We start from the raw sequence: 7,170 nt of genomic DNA, 5'->3' as shown, positions 1-7,170 counted from the left end.
AGATCCTCGGGCAGAGGTCTGTTGTCTGTTCCAGAGTCTCGACTGAAAACTAAAGGGGACAGAGCGTTTGCAGTCAGGGCCCCGAGGCTCTGGAACAGCCTGCCCGAGGAAATCAGGTCGGCTGAGTCAGTGAACTCTTTTAAGTCCCTTCTTAAAACATACTTTTATAGGAGAGCCTTTCCCGGTCTTATTTTACTTTATTTTATCCCTTTTATTTTATTCTATTTTACTTATTTTATATTTATCTTAAACGTGTATTTTGGTCTTTTCAATTTTTTCTTGCTTGTATTGTTGTCTTTTGAGTATTGTATTGTTGTCTTTGCATTTGTTGAAGCACTTTGTAACGTGTTTTTGAAAAGTGCTCTACAAATAAAGATTATTATTATTATTACTTATAGAGTCGTACAATAAAATATGATGTATTGTGGGATTGTTAGCAGTAGTAGTAGTTTACTTAACATGGGCACTACTTTTTTCATTATGTTGTGGATTTTTTAGGGCACTATATAGTAGATGAATTTACATTCTCAGATTTCTAGCACTCACTTAACATTGCAGACAGTAAGTATGGTGCACTCCATTGAATAGACACTGCTGTATTTATTCATTTTGCCTGCTGTGGTGCTTATTCAGGGCTGAAAAATAAAAATATGAACAGATTTCCACAAACAAGGATATTAGAAACCATTCCCCTCTGTCACTTTCTCTCTTAATAATTACAGACACAAGTAACAGGCAATAAACCCTGAATATTTTGCGAGGTTTTGTACACAAACCCATTGTTTAATCCGTTTTCTTCTTGGCACATCGCACATCCCCTCATGTATGTAACTAAATATCCACTCAAATATCACTGTGGCTTTAAAAGGAGGCCTATGTCTGGAACATGATAGGCAGAGACAGAAAACACAGAGAAAAGGCAAAACATTACGCTTTTATCTTTGCCAATCCCAATTTGTCATGGTTAGAGGGAGCAGAGGAAGAATGGGAGTACCAGCAGCAGACTGTAAAGTGAACGGGTGAAAGAAAATGTGAGGGATCTGTTCGGCTGTGAGATGCTGACTAGTTGTGTCAGAAATCACAGCTGTTGGTCCTAATTACCAAACTGTTATGACAAAGCAAGCGAGTAACTTTGGGGAATTGGAAAGAGATTGTGTGTGTGGGAAAGATAGAGTATCTGGTGAATAGATGGAGCATAGAAATCCATTATTCACATTAAGCTCCCTTTCTAAAAACAAGTTTGACTCTCTTGAAGGAAAAATGCAATTATTCATTATCGCAGATTCATCCAAAATTCAACAAAGCTGCTGACCCATGCAGTGCAGCTCTGCTTTTAGGGGCTTCATGTGAGAAAATCAAAAAGCTTAATTTTTGGTTCCACTTGTAGCTCTCTCCTTAAGGGATGAACACTGTGCCACAAAACATTTCTTCCTGTCTGAATGCAATGTGCGTCAGTTTCATATCAGGGAGTTCACACGTGATTACCTTTGGCTGTTTGAGTGAGAGCCCAAAAGCAAGAGTGGCCTATCACTGCAGATCAAGAAGAAGCAGTGAGGGGTGGTTTAAAGTAAAGCCTGAGTGTTGGAGTCTGATAAGGTGACACGTTGTGGTGCCCTCAGGTGTTTCCTCTCTGCTGCCTCTTTTCCTTACACACACTCACAAACACACCCACACACTCAATGTTCCCGCTTATCTCTTAGGAACGAGAGCCCCCCCTCTCCAACCGCACAATCGTTCTGCCTTTCTCTCTTTATCTCCTTACAGTCATTTATTTGGGAGATGGAATCAGAGCAGCTCCCACCTCTAACATGCTGTAGCTCTGGAGACGTATAAAAAGAGGCGCTGAGAAGAGAGGGCAGAGAAGAAGAACGGAACGAGTGGAAGTTGGAGCTTTGCAGGTAAGAAAGGAAGCCAAATCTATGTATGGCTGAGAGCCGAGAGGTGAGAAGAGTAAAATAAAGTATTGAGGGGAGTACAGGGAGAAATAAGTGAATGAGAGAGGATATAGAGGATTGAATACTATTATCGCCAACTTGTGTCTCCCCCACTTTTGCCTTTTCCACAATTTAATTTAGGGCTGAGAAGAGGTGAGTCAACATGCATGGCAAAAAGGGCTTATACAGGGATGAGGTGAAAGGAGTGAGGCAGATGGTAAATCTGAATAAGAGGTAGAACAGAGCTGTATGATTATAACTTCAAGAAAGGGGGCTGACATAGTAAAAGTAAGGAAAGAAAATGCAGTGTAATAATAGAGTCACACCAGAGAACAATGGCACATGGGAGACGACACCGTGCTGAATGTGTCTATGGGTGCACATGGGGTCAAAGAGGTGGAATGGGTTCGAAAAAATTAAATTTATGAGAGCCTGAATCTGAGGAGAATTGGGCTTTCTCCAGGAAATAAAAACCCAGACTGATATCAAAAATGGCTGTCAACTCAACCCCCCCTTTGGCCTATAACTTTGGGCAGACTAACCTCCCTTAGGCAGCCTTAGAGGCCAGATGAAATTAAATAGTTCCATTATGGACCATTAGTTATTCATTGATGTTGTGCCGAACAGTTTGACATTTTGGGAAATAATATAAATAAACCACAACTTGTCATTTTCTACACTTCAATCTCTGTACAGTGAGCTTTAGAGGTGCTGGTAAGTTGATTATGTTACATTTGGACAGAGCCAGGCTTTGAGCTAAGCTAACTGCTAACTGTAGCTTCCTATTTACTGTACAAACCTTCAATGACTTTACTGAACGTGAACACATCTGGTCGTACGGAACTGTCTCATTTTTGGCTCAACTCAATGAAAGTCATTTTAGGATCAGGTGAGGGAAAAGTAAACGTGAAAATAAGATAATTAAGACAAATCAGTATGCCAGAGGCAAACATATTAACTGTGCTTTTACATGTTCAGACTTAAAACAGCAGGAGCATATCCTCCTGCTAGCTCAAAGGAGGCCCAAACAGTCTCTGTGGCACCCAAAGCATAGCTATGACTAAATAACTTGATGGGTTTTTTGAAATTAGAAAAGATCAAATGAACAGTCGGGGGGCCTATTAATTCTAGAAACCATGGGACTGAATTTCTCTCTCTTCCACCTAATTGCGCAAATTTGGGCTTTTAATACAGCTTTCAGAGGTGTTTCACTTTGGGGTAATGTCCATTAGCGTTATATGTTGAAAACAAAAGGTATTCTCTAAGATTCTATCTTCTAATCTTTGTTGTGTTGCTCCTCTTACTGTATTTGCTTGCTTACTTTCTTGCTCCTCATGCTTTATGTGTCAGTGGTTGGTTGTTGAGAAGAAACAGCTGATAAGTTCTTAGAATCCGTGGGAAGATGAAGGAGAAATAAAAGGGTCTTTTCATCCAAATGTCCTTTCATCTTTGCAAATGATTTTGTGAAATGATGTTCTGTCACTTTCATGCATATTAACCTTCCTCACTATCAGACATATTGGTTTACTACCTCTAAAGTGGAAATTTAACTTCATAATGAGGCTCAGTATCTTTTGGGAACTGTTTTTGTCTCCCTTTGGAGTTTTTTTTTTCTTTTTTTAAAGTATGAGAAAGAGTATGATGACCTGGATACCATATTGTGCCAGACAGATTTTACTTTAACAAGAGAGTATTAATATACTCCTTTGTCTGTTTTATTATTTATTTAATTATGTATTGATTTTTCACTGGGTGGATCAACCCACGCAGCGCCCAGAGACCCCCACCCCGAGAAGCCAGGGCACCCCGCGACCCCCCAAAGCATGTCCCGGGGGAAGCTGTACCCCGCCCCAAGGAAGAACAGCAGAAAGCTGTGCCGGGAAGCTCCCCGCTGCCAGTCAAGCACCCCCAAAGAGGAGCACCAAAACCTACCCCGACAACACCGGCCATGCGCCCCAGAGACTCCTGAATGCCCCCACTGTGAGAGAGCTGGCAGGGGGAAGCAGCGGGAGCCCCACCCCTGCCGAAGAGGGCCCAGGCGAGGAGAGGAGACAACGGGCCCCCAGGCCCAGGGACACACCACCCGCCCAGAAATGAGCAAAAGCCACAAGCCCGAGTCCCCAGATCCCTAGGTCAAGAGCGGGCCCCCACGCCAGGGGAGCCCCGACCCCCCCAGCCCACCCCATATCAGGCAAGGCCATCACCAACCCCACAGCACCCCCAACGCCCGGGGCTCCAGGGGCAGGACATGAGGCCAATGAGAATCTCCCCCTCTCCTTCAACCCCTCTGCCTGCCTCTGTAAATATATTGTTTTGTGTTGAATGCATGTCATGGATTGTGAAGTGTTGTATGGTGGAGTAAAGATAAGGTGTGTGGTAACTAAGGTGCAGTTAAAATTGGAGGGTAGTTGTGACACAGGCACCCCACCGCTGTCAGGTAGTGGAGCCTCCTATCGTGCCCCTCCCACCCCCCAAGCCATCTGTGTCTAATGTGTAATTAAAATTGAGGGGCGGCCAGCGGGGGAGGAAGAAGGGCGAGGCCGCAATAAAGCAGCCCCACCCACCAAACGCCCTGCAGCCTGCCCGCCCCCCAGAGTCCTAAGGGTGTATGGTGAAGGAGGTCATAGGGAGGCTAGAATGGTCCTCCTCACTGGGACCAGATTCCTGACTGGCCCCATCATTCAGTCCCGTCCCCCACCCCCCTAAGCAGGAGGACGCCAGGTCCCTCCAGCCCAGGGCTTATAGCAAGAGCCCCTCTAGCACCGGCAGCACCGCAGAGTCAGCGACAACCCCGCCCAGCCCCAGGACGGGTCCAGGGGGGCCCAGCCACCCCAGTGCACACAGAGGCTCCAAAGCCCGGAGCCCCAGACCCCCACACACCCCCGAGGAAGGTCAGTGCAGCCCCAACCCAAAGTCCAACAATCCCCCGTGCTCGCCGGGGCCCCTCCGGCGGCCCCACTGCCACTCCCCACCTCACCGTTCCCACACAATCAGGAGCACTCCGAGCAACACCAGGCCATCGGAGCTGGCACACCCCCCCCCCCCCCCTACAAGGGAGCAGGTCCGGAGCAGCAAGGACCCCTCCCAAGAACGGCCCAACGGCCCAGACCCGAAGGTCCGCCCACACCCAGGAGGCAATGTTACTCAGGCCAGGTCAGAAGACCCCCAACCCCGCACCCTTCCCTCCCTAGCAGCGAAGCATCCCACACACACACCCCCACCGTCCCCAAAGAAAAGAGACAGCAATCACCCCGCGACAGCAGCAACAGCCCCTCAGCCCTAGGGAGTTAGCAGATGCACCCAGTCCGTAGGACTCAACACGACCACAATCCAGAGGGCCGCGACGCGATCGCAAAACAACCATCGACACACCCCAAAGCACAATCCCTCCCCACACAGGATCCCCGTACAACCACCAAGCATCCAGTCCGGGCACTAAAATCCAGAGGAGACACCCCCCAACCAGCTCAAAAAGGACCAGCCCGCACCCCCAACCCACCCCATCAACCCCTTCTTCCCGGTCCCCCACCCCTCAGAGAACCGAAATACAATTATCAGGATGCACAGCATGCACACAGGACAGAGCCGCACACCAGCCCAGTCCAGGCCCGCACCTGATGCCCCCAACCCCCGACAAGCACGCAAGCCAATCACGACCTACACTACCCCGCTACCAATCTAACTAGCGGCACACAACAGCCAAGTAATGCGCTGCACAGGAGAGATGCCAGCCGGCGCAAACCGCCCCCATCCCCCCCCGCAGCCAGGGAGACCACAGACCCCCACCCACGGCTACACCGTATGTTCACCACCGGACCGAAACCCACCACAAGCATCCCCCCCCCGCCAATTGGAATTGTGTCAATTAGTTTTTTTTTATAGCAGACATTTTCTCCATGCTAATGTGATCTATAAGGTGATTCCGATATTGGGTGATCCTTATATTCTTTTTGGCCTTCCATGAGGATAGTTTTCTTGGCGATGCATAAGGCAGTGAGAAGCATGTATGATGTGTCAACCTCTATACTAATGTCACTTAGGTCCCCCAGCACGCAGAGTGATGGGGAAACTGGGACGGGGTAACTTAGCCATATCGATAGGTCTTCACATATCTTCTGCCAGAACTTTTGAACAGGTGTACATCGCCACATAGCATGCATGTAACTATCAGATATGTTACCTGAGCAGTTCCGGCAGATGTTTGACCCATTCTGAACATCCTTTGTCCAGTATAGTGTGTTTTATGGAGAGATTTATACTGTATAAGTTGTAGATTGGGATTTGTAGTCATTCTAAAGGTATTTAAACATATCTGCATCCAAAAGTTTTGGTCTGGACTAATGGATAGATCTGTCTCCCACTTTAAGAATGGGAGAGAGATTGAACTCTCTCTCTTTTTAACAGTAACATGTATACTTTTGATAACAGTTTTGGAGGTGAGAGTTTAAGAAAGTCTGTTATCATTGGAGGTAAATCTAAGTCCATTATTTTATCCTTAAATCTAGCCTGAATTATGGATTTAAACTGTTGAAATTCCAGAAATCTATTATGGCTAATTCCATATTGTGCCACTAGATCCTGGAATGGAATAAAGTTACTGCCTTGCATTACATGCTCTAGATGTCTTATCCCTTTGTCATACCACAGTGGGGAATTTAGTGTTTTCTTATTTTGCAGGATGTCAGGATTGTTCCAGATTGGGGTAAATCTGCATGGGATAGGTGAAGACCCAGATATTTTGAGAAGTTCCCACCAAACTGCCAAGGAAGTGCTTATGTTAATGCTTTTAAAGCAGGTATGACGTTTGATGCTGGAACTGATGAATGGCATATCGGAAATTTTAATTTCCTTACAGAATGTTTGTTCTATATCCATCCATGAGTGGTCCAGGGGGCTCTGATTTATCTGATTGATTGAGATATATTGTAGTCTATTGGACAGGAAGTAATGATAATGATGATGGCAGTTCTAAACCACCACAGTCTTTTGCTTTTTGCATAGTTTTTAAACTGATGCGTGGGGTTTTATTTTTCCACAAAAATTTTGAGAGTCCAGTGATTTAAACCAGACAGCAGAGGGTTTTGTGGGTAACATTGAAAACAGGTAATTGATTTTAGGTAGGACCATCATTTTTATGGTGGAGACTCTTCCCATGAGTGATATAGGTAATGATGTCCACCGTACAAGGTCATCCTCTATTGATTTAAGTAAAGGCGTGTAGTTTAGCCGTGTCAGT

General features: G+C 46.1%; 1 long non-coding RNA gene across 1 annotated transcript in view; it reads left to right on the top strand.

The window, feature by feature from the left end:
- Positions 1-7,170, top strand: part of LOC123977917 — a 46,505-nt gene that overhangs the window by 31,482 nt on the left and 7,853 nt on the right. The window contains exon 2 of the long non-coding RNA XR_006826799.1: positions 1,765-1,898. This is a non-coding gene — a long non-coding RNA (uncharacterized LOC123977917). The remainder of the gene's footprint in view (positions 1-1,764; positions 1,899-7,170) is intronic.

Source organism: Micropterus dolomieu, linkage group LG10 (assembly GCF_021292245.1).
Source record: "Micropterus dolomieu isolate WLL.071019.BEF.003 ecotype Adirondacks linkage group LG10, ASM2129224v1, whole genome shotgun sequence".
Taxonomy (NCBI): Eukaryota; Metazoa; Chordata; class Actinopteri; order Centrarchiformes; family Centrarchidae; genus Micropterus; species Micropterus dolomieu.
Note: the sequence above shows the minus strand (reverse complement) of the source record. Positions and strands in the feature narration are given on the sequence as shown.